General features: G+C 31.0%; 1 protein-coding gene across 3 annotated transcripts in view; it reads left to right on the top strand.

Annotated features, from left to right (window-relative positions):
* Positions 1 to 15,340, top strand: part of LOC118195135 (uncharacterized) — a 171,420-nt gene that overhangs the window by 60,012 nt on the left and 96,068 nt on the right. The window contains exon 1 of one of the 3 annotated variants that reach the window (XM_085813848.1): positions 8,652 to 9,010. The exons of the other annotated variants lie outside the window; for them this stretch is intronic. The gene's annotated coding sequence lies outside the window, so the exon portion shown is untranslated. Of the gene's footprint in view, positions 1 to 8,651; positions 9,011 to 15,340 lie in introns of those variants that run through there. 3 annotated transcript variants of the gene reach the window in all.

Genomic DNA, 15,340 nt, shown 5'->3' with positions numbered 1-15,340 from the left:
ATGAATCTACAAGTAACGCCCAAACTAAAATGTAACGGGCGATAATTGGTCATCACATGTATTTGGCGACAGGGTCCTCTACTTTTAAATCGTCACTTTAAGTACGAGAAAATATAAGAAATTTTCTTTTTCCTCTTTTTTACCATTTGTGGAAAGTTCTAGAACTGTAAACTGTTTCTTTCGGGAAAAATTTATCGAGCTATCATCGGTTCTGTGTGCATTCAATCCATCACGAAACCGTAGACACACAACAAAAATTCATTTTAATTTTGGTAGAGTAAACATGTATTCAGTTTTAAAAGCTACATAGATAAAAAATTCCTTTCATTATTTTTAGTTGAAATAGAAAAGGATTGTGTGTTTAAATAAAAATAAGATTACACATTTAAATTTATTGATTAATGTGTATTTTGCATTTTGCTTTATGTAAATAAAAATATTTTTAACCCTTTGTTATTATGAAATAAAAGAAATAAAAAAAATAAAATTAACTTATTTGAGTTTCAGTAAATACAGATTTGGAGCAAAAAGACAACCCGAAGAGAAAAAGAAAGAGAAAAGACAACCCCAAGCTGCAATGATTGGCAGTTAGTCCAAGTATATGAAAAATCTACAACTGTGAAGGGGTCGTTTTAGATAAGGTCATAGAAGAGTCCTGTATAGTGTAAAAAGTATTTATTAACAGGTTTAAGTTACACACGGCATTACATTTAACTTTAAGAAAATTACAGAGCAAGGGTCTGATACAGCCCATCAAGTGGGACGCTTGGCTTTTACTGAAGTACTTCTCTGGCTACTCACCAGAGGGCAGCCTTGTTGTCACAGTTAGTCCAACAGTTTATGTTAAAGGATTGGTTACACTACACAACCACTTAAAAGCAAGTTTAATTTTAAAAAATTAATGAAAACTGGTGAAATGCAGAACGACGAATGACTAAAAATGTGAGAAACAATATTGTCAGCTGTATTTGCAGACTACTGCTGTTTCGATAAGTGGGGGGGGGGAAGGAGGATTATAAATTAAAGTGTCGTTACTATCTACAAAGAGGCAATTTATATAAATCACTACTCTTCTTAATGAAGTTATAAATTTAGGAAGCATTTGTAGTTTAAAAATAAATAAATAATAGAAAGAAAGGAATTCAAGCAGGCAAAGAATTTTCTAATGGAGAGTTTATTCCACATTTTTCAATTTTTGTGTATTTTCTTTATAAGCATTTTTAGGAGTTTATTACCGTAGAAAAATTTAATTTTATTAATTTATTTCTTTAGGATTTTTACTTACCGTAAATATAAATTGTCTTTTGTGACTTTTTAGTTTAAAATATAACGTTGAGATAGTACCAATTTTAATATTTTATTTTGTTATAAAGTAAGTTAATATTCTTATCTGTTGTTCACTTCGTCGATTTATGTAAATATTTTTTTGCTAAACTTAAAGTAGCATGAAAATAGATATTTTGATAATACAGGTGGTGACAGGTGAGAGCAGGTCCGGACACCCGGGCAACTGTCATAGACTAACTGAGTATCGTCCGGATCATGTGACTATCTAAAGCAACACACTGAAATCAAGACATTACATGGCTATAATAGGGCAAAGTATTAGATTATTCTGTATGCGTTGCATAAATTAGAATATACAAAATACAGGTAATAGATCTTGAAGATACAATACATTTCATTCTACTTTTGATTTAATAATGTTATTTTAAAAGCTCATTGTTGCGGAAATTTTGCTGTACTTTGAAAACTTACTGAAAATAACTTTGTAGTTAAACATTGGCTAAATTTCATGTTAACACATTGCTATACATACTCGTTACACTATACAGTTTAAAATATGCATCGCATTGATCATTGCACAGTACTTAAGGTACATTTACAAAACTCATTGCTACGCTTAATACACTATACATTTTACGCTACATATTATGCTGAACATTACTCATGAGAATTCAACATAGATTCTTAATAATGTTATTGATTATACAAGACATAACTTAAATATATAGTAATAACTTGGTTATCTAAGGCATACTTTCTGATACAACACGCTTAAATTAAGAGCAAAATTACACATTACAAACAAATTATACGATGCAGAAATACACGTTGGTTACTTTATGCTGTACTTGTAATATACAAAATACAGTAACGGATTTGCAGACACAGTACACCCCATACTAATTTTGATTGAAAACATTGTGCTAAAATCTCCCTGTTGTATAAATTTTGCTGTAATCTGAAAACATACCAAAAATAACTTTGTAATTAAACGTTCTCCAGGCTAATACTGCGCGTTAACACATTCCTGTATATAAAGCACTCAATAAACTATAATTTTTATAATACGTATTACATTAAACATTGCATTGTATTTAAGACACCTTTACAAACTCATTAATACACTGTGAGTACTAGCTACATATTACATTGAACATTACTATTGATTATACAAACATAGGCTCTTGGTAATAACTCTTGATTATATACAACATAATTCTTAATACGAAGAGCTTTAACAAACTGTTAAAATACACACTAAAATATTACAGAATGCGGAAACATGCAATGGTTACTTATTGCTGTGATTACAACATACAAAGTACAGGTGTCTTGTTTGGTAATTGACTTTGTTTTTAATCACATCATTCTATACATGAAACACAATACATTTCATACAAAATACATTCAATACAAAGCAAAATTCATAATTTCTTTGCACAATACCTTCCATCACGTTGCTTTACATGCACTAGATACATTATATACTGTACTTGGTACCATACACACTATACTATTTACATTACATGCTCTTGGGTACCTTAAGTCGTAGAACTATAGTTATAGTAGTTCTATGACTATAACTATAGTAGTAATAGTTCTACGACTGTAACTGTAGTAGCTACGACTATAACTGTACGACTATAACGCTCCTTGCCTCTCAAAGCATAACTCTACATGCTCGGGGCATTTACATATTTTTACAAGGTGCTATACAAATTGTGCTATACAGTACACTATTCCGAATACCCTCTTCAGTATTATATTTATAATATGCGCATACTTAATATTATTACGCCCATGCATTAATGTACCCATTACAAATATACATAATTAAACCATTCACATTTCGATATTATTAATTTTGATAATACAGTTTTCTGATTATGAAGTTAGAATAAATTGTACATTTAAAAAATAATCTGCCATACTAGTATTTAGAAGTAAAATATTTGTCATCGGCTTCTCGAGAAAGGAGTTGAAAGTTACTACTATTAAAATATTTTATTAAGTACATATTTTAGCTATAACTATATTACTAATAAGTAGAAGATACTTTATTTATTTCATTGAATTTAATGCCTACCTTCTAATGTATTCATAGCCATGTCCTATCAGTGTAGTAGATTCATTTTGAAACCATTTAAGGAAATATATTTAGAATAACGAGCCATGTAATAAGTTTTGAAAAGCTAACATCATATTCAATTTCATAGCATTCAAAAGTAGACATTACTGCATAATCACAATGTATACTATAATATTATCATTTACAATTCACTTCGTAATATCCAACTGAGGTGCATTTGAAGTCATAGTTTGACCAGCAACCTTAATGGCTTTCACGTTCTTATTCGTATGAGGGCAGTCATGTCAAATCAGAGGCTTTCCATTAAGCATTGTTAAAGGCAACTTTAATGCTCTGTCACGAATTTATTTTCATTTCACAAGTTTATTTTATTCCATACATTTTCTCATATGTAAATAATTCATTTCGTAGTTCCACTACAGATACAGTATAGATTATAATCTTAAACAAACACTGATGATTTTTCTTGTTATTATTCATCGTGTTTTTTCTAAATTAAGCTTTATTACCTCCAATAATATGCAGACACCCAGCATATTTGCTGTGAAACACAAAAAAGCGCTCTAAGATTAAAACGTGTAATTGAACACAAAAATTGCTGCAAAAATAGGCACAAAAGGATTGCAACAAGAGCTCAGTATATACTTGGAAATAAGCATTTGGAAACAGTATTCCTGATAAAAGTCACAGGCAACAAGTTTATGCTCATCCAGTTCTCGCGTACAGGCCAATAGTTTACGTTGTGAGCCTTCTTTCATAGCATCGATCTAATGTCTAAGCAACTCTCTTTCGAAAAGGTCTGATATAAACAAAACTAAGTCCTTGTGCAATGTTAGTCCATGTTTAATGAAGATTAGTCTTCAGTTCTCTTGCTCATCGTTCAAGCTTATGTGTCTTTTTTTCTGGTGAACATGCCACGGGATTTCGAATGAAATGAGATCAGGTGAATTTGGAACCTATATAAGGATTAGAAATGTTATAGGCAAAGCCGAGTAGAAGAGAATTAATATGCTGTTCGTTGGCAACTTGCAAGAAGATCGTTATTCCTAAGAACCAAAGCAGTCAATAGAATATAAAATTATGCTGCGGAAAATAGCTTTTTAATTGCTTATCCCATTATAAGCTAAAATATGACCATCGCCCAAAAGATCCAAAATACTTGCACACTTGCACAATGCCTGGAACTTCTTGTTTCATACAGCTTTTGGGAGACTTTTTTATTTGACCAAATGGCTCTTCGTTAGGTAGACTGGATTGGGAAAATTATTTCTAGAACCAAACCAATCTCCGATAGTTTATCTTCTTTCAAGAGCAAGTAGCCCTAGCCTATATAAACTGTTTCTTTCGCTTAAATGTCACCATCTACTATGAATTATTCTTGTAGAAGGAGTAGCTCACATCCTGCAGCCTGATATTTGATGTTCTTCCAGATATAGATATGGCAATGTGTTCAATTCCACCTTTAATATCTTCCATAAGCAAACCGTATCGGTATATAATGACAAGACATAAAATTCGACTCTTTTTTATAGCAGCATTTCATAGTCTATCGCTGTTTCCTTCAGTAAATTCAGTAATCTTAAAATTTCATATAATATTTAAGGAATTGTATGATAGTAGACTCGTTTAAACATAGTTTCAAAAACGATCTGCTACGTAGCTGATCTATTTTGTTGATTTCGGAGGATCTTCTCGCTTATCTGAAGTTTTATACTTTATCATTATTATTATTATTTTGATTATAGGGAATTGGTTTATTTCTTGCGCTCGACGGTGTATAACACAAGACTTGCAAAGGGAAATAAATCTCAGATACATAAAAACATGTAAATACAAACTACACATAAATACTACAAGTTCACAAAAAACATAATGTTTGAAAACATAAAAGAAAATTGAAGTAAAGCTAAAACATTTCTCGAAAAGGGAGAACGTAAGGTTTCGTATTATACACAAATACGAAACCTTTACCAAAAAACATTATTACGCACATATATGTAAGAATTTAATAGGAATAATAATAGAGATATACATAGTATCAATAAACTTCAAATACCCAGAATTAGGTAAATAAAAGAAATTTATAGGTACTAACTAGTTTCTAAAAAAGGAGTACGCATCTCTCTTATACACAGATCCGCAACATTTTAAAATTATATATGTATATATATATATATATTTAAAATATATATGTATATTTTTATGTATATATATATTTAAGGTAAAAAAGTAGATAAGAGAAAATAATAACTTTAATTTTCAATAGCCGCTTAGTTTTCCTTTCTGACTTGGTATTCTAAAAATAGCAACAGAATGATATTTTTCCGGGAGTCCTGCTGCTAAGTTCTCAATAATATTGTTGTGAAATGTAATACAAAATCCAAGTTTTATTTCTGCTCGAAATATTTATCTATATCAATTAAGTTCCATGTAACTGAAATAAAAGTTTCAAATAAAATGCTCTCTCAGCTAGTCATAAAAAATCGGTAGCATAAAATATTAATTTTATTTGCAAATATATCCTTAACTCTTCTTTTTAATTTGATTATTCCCGCTTTCTAGCCTGCAAATATACTGCTTATATAATAAATCTGCCTAAATTGTGTCATTTCAAAATTAATCCTCCCGACATGATGACGCTATTGACGCATATACACTGCGGGGGGGGGAGACAGTTCTATATCTCACGTTCTACTGGGCCGATTGACGAAATTCAAATTTCGTTTTTCATATCTCGAAAGCGCTACTTAGGATATATATTAGATTTATACATAGCATCATTCTAGCATAGATATTTTGACACAAAATTGGACTTTTTTTGAAATGACATGCCAATTTTTTTCCATATTTCAATTCTACGACTCACATTATGCCTAAATACTAAATTTTGTAAAATTTGGTGCAAAGTTTACGGAGAAATCCAAAAAGTTATTTTGGCGTACATTTTTCAGTTTTCGCCAAGAATACTTTACCTGGCGAACTTCTTAATTTATAGCAACCTATTTTCCTTTTTTGTTCATTGTAGACGAGCGAGAAAAAGTCATTATTCACACTTTCAGATAATTTTAACAAAGTGCGTAAACCACATTTGGCGTTATTATCGCTCAAAAAAAAGATGCCAAATTTCAATTCCTATATATCTTAGAAAATTTTAAATAAAAAACTTTTATATTTATAAAATATTTTTTGTAGGTATGATTAGAAATACATCTACTTTATGATGACGTTAAAAATTTTATAAATTATAAAACAAAAGTTTTTTTCGAAAAATTTATAAAAAATATTTAAAAATACAAATTTGAGAAATAAATCATAAAAATGTGCGAAATATATTTGGATTAAGCCTAAATTTCGAATTATGGGAGAAGGAACGAAGTAAGTTTAATGAAAAAAGAGATATTAATAAATACATATCAAATTCAATTAAAATTGCGGAGTTAAAATTTTGAGAGCTAATTGTTTAAAAACTACTCGTGCGAATTTTACGAAACTTGGCAGTCCGGCACAATTTAAGTCATAGAATTAAAATATGGAAAAAACATTGGTATGTCATTTCAGAAAACGTCCGATTTTGTGTCAAAATACCTATATTAGAACAACGCTATATATAAATCTAATACATATGCTAAGTGGAGCTTTCGAGGCATGAAAAACGGAAGATAATTTCGTCAATCGGCCCAATAGAACGGAAGATATAGAACTGTCCCATTTTTTTCTTTTTTCCTCTGTGTACCTGCATAGCGCTTCAGTTAATAATAATATAAAAATTTACGAACTAAAACCTTAATTTAACTAAGAGGGATAAAGTCAAACTAAAACTGCGTCATTCTTAACCTATCACTTGAAGTAATAGTCTGCCTGTTTCTTCTCCGGTTTCTCTCTTGCTGTCCGCCACTGCTCTTTCTTTCGTCAAATATATTGCAGAAGTGTGGAAAGTAGCGATGTAATTGATGTTTAGCAACGAGCAACATATCTTACGCCAGCTTGGCTGAGTACATCTGTACCAAGCATTGTTTTATCAAAAGTAAAAAGGTGTTAAATCAGGAGCAACTGCATCTGTTTCTTCACAAATCGGCTTTTATCTTATAACATCCGCAAAGTCATCAAAAATAATCTTATTACATGTATGCATGCATAGTATTAATATGATACATAAACGAAATTTTAGATTTCACTAATAATTTTTCAGACTAAGAACGCATCTTAATTGTTAATAAGATCATAAAATTTTTGTGGCCAGCTAAATCTCAGTGATTCATTTTGATTTTAAAATTTCATTGCGGTTCAAACGAGTAACAGTTCAACAATAAATGATCATTGTTTTTGGCATCACTACTATATTTAAACTTCTCAGTGGAGAACAACCCAAATCTGAAGAGGTAGCTCTTAAAGGTTCTGTGATTTTTAAAGCAACGTTGCACTTAAAAACTATCCTAAAATGGTTATTTACCACCTTTTTTCGACACAACGCCGAGGCTAAGAGCGTTTCAGTTCTTTGGCCATTGAAACTATTAAGTAGTCACAATTCATTTCTAAATTCAATTCTATAAATTCTAAATTCTTGCAGGTATATGTTAATTAGTATTTTATAGTGCTAGGACTAATAAACCATACCATACGTGAAATATACGAATGAAAATTACACCGTTTCTTTGATAGTATGTACGATTTACAATATGCATACAGTTTTATGTGCCTTTTTGTAAGCCTCTGTATAAAAGTATTCTATCAATCACAGTTACTTATGAGCTACCTAATTCTAAATGACTAGTTTTCAGGTCTGCTTTACCCTAGTTTTCAGGTCCCTTCCATGCTTTACCATAATCTATCAAACATAAAAAGCTATCATATTTTATATCTTAGCATTCACATCTTCTATAGTTTCTCATTTTGCGAAATATGTTTCAAACGCATCTTCCGTAATCAATGTACTTTTGAAAAACAATAACTCAACGTTACCATCCCTTGCTTACATTAATTTCTTATGGTACGTAAATAATTTTGGTCATATCAATACTATATAGTATTCAGCAAATAATGCTAACACAGACATAAAGATAAACGTTTTTAACGATGTATAACTTTAAATGGTAGACTTTCAGATGTAGCAACAGTTCAAGGAATAGAAAGAAGTAGGCTGAGAAAATGCTATGTCAGCGCACGGGTCGACCTCAAAAGAGAGAGAGAAAGCTCTCGCCTCTGCTCGTAAAGATAAGCAGTACCCTCCCCATGCCTTCGTCATTCTAGATTTATAAAACTTTTACGCCTCGTTTGTGAAATGGAGTTTTACGACAGGTTGATAAAGCACATTTCATCCATTCATGAGAGTTCCTGAATGGAATAAACGTTTTATTTTGTATGAAAACATCGTTACTTACACAATTCAATTTCATTTTTCCGGTTATGTTATCAAATAAGGGTGATGCTCTTTGTTTGATGAAAGTACTTTACCTAAATCCGTAAAGAATTTAATGGTGTAATGGAAGTTAATGGTTAATAGTAGTAGTACTTAGAAGTCTATTAGTAGAAAAGAATTCTGGTAATTTAACCAGGTTCCTAAACAAGTAAAAGCATAACGTGAGTAATACCGTTTAAGCAACACCGTGAGCAGAAATGAGAATATTCGTTTGAAATGTGAGTATCATATTGTTATGAATTTTGTACATAACTTCGTAACTTTCGTGCAATTATATGTGAAACTGTTGTATTTACTGTGTAATGAAACATGAAAAATTGAGAGAGAGAAGCTATTCCGGAAAAGTTAGAATACAGGGGCGATTTCGTGCAATTATATGTGAAATTGTTGTATTTTTCTGTGTAATGTAACATGAAAAATCGAGAGAGAGAGAAGCTATGCCGTAAAAGTAAGAACACAGGGGCGATTTCGTACAATTATATGTGGAATTGTTGTATTTTTCTGTGTAATGTAACATGAAAAATCGAGAGAGAGAGAAGGTATGCCAGAAAAGTAAGAATACAGGGGCAACTTCGTGCAATTATATGTGAAATTGTTGTATTTTTCTGTGTAATGTAACATGAAAAATCAAGAGAGAGAGAAGGTATGCCAGAAAAGTAAGAATACAGGGGCAACTTCGTGCAATTATATGTGAAATTGTTGTATTTTTCTGTGTAATGTAACATGAAAAATCAAGAGAGAGAGAAGGTATGCCAGAAAAGTAAGAATACAGGGGCAACTTCGTGCAATTATATGTGAAATTGTTGTATTTTTCTGTGTAATGTAACATGAAAAATCGAGAGAGAGAAGCTATTCCGGAAAAGTTAGAATACAGGGGCGATTTCGTGCAATTATATGTGAAATTGTTGTATTTTTCTGTGTAATGTAACATGAAAAATCGAGAGAGAGAAGCTTTGCTGGAAAAGTAAGGGAAACAGCAAAACTTACATAAAATAAAACTAATGAAAAATAAATGAGTTTTACTATTATTCCAATATGTAAATGCTCATTAAACATATCCTTTTACCTTAAACAGAACATCAATAGCGAAGGAAGCCTTATTCGCAATATTGCATATTTGTTACCCTGGTAACGAACCAATTTTCCCATGCAGTGATAAAGCTGTAGGTTGACACTAGTAGATTAATTCTATTTTTAGACATATGTATTTGCAAGGTTTTACGTGCCTTCTATGAAGTGAACAGCTGCATGTTTGCGCGATTTACTTGATTAGTTTGATTTAAAACTCACTCTCCTTCATAAACTATTGTTTTCCCAGAATAAAGATAGGAACTTACTCTCATCAGCTTATTATCAAGGTCAGTAAACATAGCTTAAATTAAGACAAGAGGCTATGCTTTAATATTCTCACAATATCTTAATTTTGCCGGCAAATGTAATCAGAGGTAGATATTTTTCACCTGAGGCAAAGATGTAAATTCTCACTCTTGCGTAAAGTTGATTTATATTCATGTTACGAATGAGCAAAAACAAATTTAGGAAAAAAAAAAAAAAAAAAAAGAAAGAAAGAAAAAAGGAAAAAAAAAAAGAAAAAAAAAGCAGGGAAAAAAAAAGAAAGAAAGAAAAGCCTTTATGCAACCCACACACTTTTCGGAGCTCGAGAGTAGAACTACCACTAATCAGTGGACTTCTCCACTTGCCCAAATGGTCAAATCTTTATTTGTTAATAATGGTCAAATCAAATTAACATGGTCAAATCTTTATTTATTACCAGTTATTACCAACATTTTACTAGTTAGTTTTTAAGGTATTTTATCTCTCCTTACTATGTTCCCTCGTCTTGTAATTGGAAGCGTCCGGGTAGCAATCCGGAGTCCAATTTCGGCGAGAGCATTGCACGTTTTTCATGTTTTCTGCTTCGATAAATATAAAATAATTGGAATTTCTATGTTAACAATATAAACCTTTTTAGCCTAAAAGGTTGTTAGCCCAGAAGGGCTGTTAGTCTCGAAATGGCATTTTGCGTTGCATCTCTATGTTTCTCGTACTGTAAAAAAACAGCTATACCTAGAACCATCAAATTTTGAATAACAATAGTCCTCCATCCGAATATGAGCACCTGCAATCCCGAATTTGGATTTTGGAATTTTTTTTTATTATTTATTTCATATTTTGTAAAACTTAATGAATTTTTGATTAGCAAACTCAACGATTTCAAAGCGATCAATAGTAACGCTGTACGGAGAAAACATTATCTCCAGCGCGCGATACTATCTATCGGAAATTCTAAAGATATGATGTTTTTAAATATTTTGGGCCCAAAGGGACATTAGTCCAAATGCTCTCGAAACGTGTATGTGTGTGTAAATGAAAAAAACACCTCTTTCGGCGTGATGTAAAATCTGAAATCTTCCAGATTTTATTATTATTATTTTTTTAATTTTATATTTTATTATAGTTATGTAATAAAACAATGTTTATATACGACTGTTATTACCAGTATGAGGACTATTTTTCGGTATCACTGGTATTGGGGAGTATCTGTGTTTTGGAAATGTGAATACTAGTTACTTTAGAATAAGCCAAAAAGCTTGCCTTAATTTTCGCCAATAAATTCAAGATTTTAAGCTTCCTTGTTTATTTCTTTGTAATATACAACCCACTCTGATGCTTTATTATAAACAATTGAACAAATCAATAAAGTCTTTTCTTACATTCCAATTTTACATTCTGGTCTTAAGAAAATAAGTAGCTGTGTCGATTCTTCTAAATCGTCTACCAACAACTGTGTTACTCCAGGAATACTGTGAATCAACTATGAGAACCAACTGTGAGATACTGCGGGTGCAACAAGACATGTATTCAAATTATGCAAACAATCTCTAACAATACTGAAAACCTAATGCATTTCATTTTTATGAATGTTTTGCTTAAGCTCCGGATGCCATTCCATTAATTTTCTGTGTATTAAGTTTGTTGAAACAAATTTCATGCGACAGCTGTTATAACGAAGTGCTAGCGGTAATAGTTGTGATTCAGATTAAAAAGAGACGTACACTGATATCGGCAATATGATGTTTTGTAGACGAGATTAATCTATGAAGCTCTTATCAGAAACGTAAATTTACTTCAATACCTTAGATGCAATAATAAATTTTAATATTAGGAAATAGTACATACACTACTGTAATACGACAGAACTTTTGAGAATAAATTGAAGTCATTAATTCATCTCTAAACTTAGCTGGACTATAGTATATTTTACTAATCTCTGGAATTAATATAAATCATGCAATAAAAAATGCTTTACAAAAGGAACTTAATTGCGGTAAATTAATGAAATAAATCCCTTGATTCATATTTGAATAAAGTTGCTGCTTATTATGCTGATAGCTGGACGTGAAATACGTAAAAGGAGACACGTTGTCCTGTCCGAGAAGATCGCTAACAGGAATAGTTATTGGAAATCAAAGAGTTGGCTACATACCAGAGAAAATGAAGGATGTGCCAAGAATGTAATACTTTAATTTCTAAAAAATATTTTAACAAATTTTTATTGTTTCACATATTATGCTTTGAATCTTTGTTTCTTAATACATTGCAAACTTGAAAATTAACAACCACAATTTCATTTTTTAAATGAATTTCTAACTAACGTGGCTCTCTTTTTGAGGCAAGTGTCTCACTAGCCTCAACCTTGTCCCAGCTCTGAATGTAATACAGTCTGGTTCATGGAACCAGACTTTTAGGAGATCTGCTCGAGAGTTAAATCTACTGCTGCCTCTTCCTGCCATTCTCCTCTGGCTCATGATTGGTACTTAGGCAGGCAGCCGGGAGGTGCTATTACTTTTGGAGGTAATCTAGCTCAGCAGATTACTTTGACGAGGCTCCTAAGTAGACACCTGAACTGCCTTAAATTTGACCGGGGAAATAAGATCTACCCCATCGGTAGGAAATATAATACTGATCATTGAGTCCTGGACATATTCTCACCTGTTTGGAACTTGTAAAAGAGGACCTATTGGTATTGAAAATACTGACGTTCCTTGAACTCATGGATCTGGTCTGGCCTAATAGCTAACCAGTTAGGATAAGCAACAATATGTAATAAAGTAAACCTTCCATAGCGCCTCTCTCTCGAAATCAATTAAAGTGATATAGTAAGCATATTAAATTAGTAATCGAAACGTTTTACAAGCTAATAGCAAATTACAGGAGATTATTTCAGAGGTTCGTTCTGATTCAGAAAGGTAAAAAAAAAGTTTTACGTTTTCCTTTTTCGGCAGATTATATATTTTATTCTAAATTTTAATCTATCGTTTTATCTGAACAATGGAAACTACTACATAAAATACATAAAATATTAAATAGCTACCTAAAACAATGGAGTTAAAAAGGAAGTTTAAATTGTTCCTGAAGATTTTATCATTAAGTTCAAAATTCGATTTAGAGGGCGGTAATATTATTTACTTACATATCCGTTTTATTTAATTTTACCTTAAAACAGCTTTCGTTTTAAACAGAATGAAGAATAATTACGATATATTATTCTTCATATGCATTGTAATTACTCTGTTGTTACGAAAGAATGAATAATAATTTAGATGTATTATTCTTCATTACGTATGTAACCAAAGTCAAGGAATGATGATACATTACATAAATTCAAGAAAAACTTTCGTTTTCTTTTTCTTAAAATTTTACGCCATATCATCTTGTCAGAAATAATCCCTTGTTAATATTATTTTTCTTAAGAATTAATAAACTTTGTTTTTTTCCCTTTTAATAACCATGCGGTATCTTTTCACCAGATGGGTTTTTAAATCATGTTGACTTTCAATTCAGAAAAAAAAAAAAAAAAAAAAAACAGGTTGGCGTAGAATTCGATAAAACATTAGAGGTATAAAAATATTTAAATTTTTAAAAAATTTTGTTTCTTTTGGATTTCGCGTCCTGTAAAATAGAAAGCATCGCCTCTTGAGGAAAATACGGTAAATCGTACCTCCAAGCAGTTCGATGAAACAAACATATATCAACCCTTGAATAATTAGTTTCCGTATTAAATAAGTGCATAAGGCTCTGTGGCGTTAATGCGAGGAAAAATAACAGAGAAAATTTCGTCTTCTTCGTTTGGATTTGGCATTTCGAATAACTAATTTTAAATATAAGATTTTATATGGTATAATTTTAATTTCTGAGGGATTAAATCTTAAACAGGCAGGCCTATCATAACTACTTAAAAATTGTTTCAGATATTACACTGAAATTTACATGATAACTTCTGATTGCAGTTTCTTATTAATCTTATAATTTTTGTGTTTTTAAAACATTATTAAAATTTTTAAAAAAATTTACTGGTAATTCTTCGAGTGTTGCAACGTAATTTGAACTTTTTAGATCGAAATTTATTTATTTATGTTATTTGTTTATTAGATTCATAGTCAAAACAAGAGGCGAAAAAAATCATCAGAAATCCCTTCTTAAAATTCAGCAAACTGCATTTAAGTTGAGGCCTATATTTAAACTAATTTGATGAATAAAATTTCAGTTAAAGCAGCCAAAAATAAGATAGTGATTTGCAAGCATTATGGAAGTCTAAGAATACGCAGCCATTCGAGGAAACGAATTACATCTTACTCTTTAAAATAAAGTCCTCACAGCAGATTTACTTAAGAAAAATTATTACAATGAATGTGAGATGGTGGTGAGAAAATAACGTTCAGGCCATGGCATTATTATATATCTTGACAAAACCTATCGGCTGAACAAGTTGGGCAAACTAGATATTATAGAGAAAAAAAAAAAAAAAAAAACAGAATAAATGTACAGGATTAAGATGACGCAGTTTACGGAGCTTCTTGCTTGAATAGGGACAGAAAAACAAACTGAGTTTCACAGAAGAGTAATTGAGATATTTTAGGATATACGTGATGAGCGGGGTGACGAGTTATCCAGGCGACATCTTAAAGAGATTTAACTGTACTCGCAAAGGAGTCATTCAAAAGATTAGAAAGAAATCTTAGAAAAGAGAAAAGATTAGAAAGATTTGTTTTAACATCTAGCAATGAACTAACTTTACTCAATCTGACATTACGATGGACATCAGAGTAAAATTCTTATGCGACAGACGTAACTGTGAATTCGGATATTGAGCAATGCATTTATTACCTAAAAAAAAAAAAGTAATAAAATATGTAGAATATAAGAAGAGTTCTCAAATTTGAAGCTAATATGAGAAATTTGCAAAACTATCTCTCAAGCTGAAATAACATGTAAGGATTTCGGCTTTCAAATTTTTAGAAATTTAGAAAATTAATTGACAAATTTCACTTTATAAAAGCACAAATAAATATCATACTCATGTCTTGAGTTTCTATTTCTATTTGAAACATACGAGAAGAACTCACGATAAGGAATGAAATACCCGATATAACAATCCTCTATTTTCGGGCAGAAAGGGAAAGCAAAATCCTTTACCAGGCCGAATGCATTAAAACCGAACTTCTCTTACGTAAACTCCGCTTAACCAAATTAATGAAGAAAGCAGA

The sequence above is a fragment of the Stegodyphus dumicola genome, chromosome 3, assembly GCF_044657685.1.
Source record: "Stegodyphus dumicola isolate Sdum_Otavi_A_Nest chromosome 3, ASM4465768v1".
Taxonomy (NCBI): Eukaryota; Metazoa; Arthropoda; class Arachnida; order Araneae; family Eresidae; genus Stegodyphus; species Stegodyphus dumicola.
This window is presented reverse-complemented; position numbering and strand designations above follow the sequence as displayed.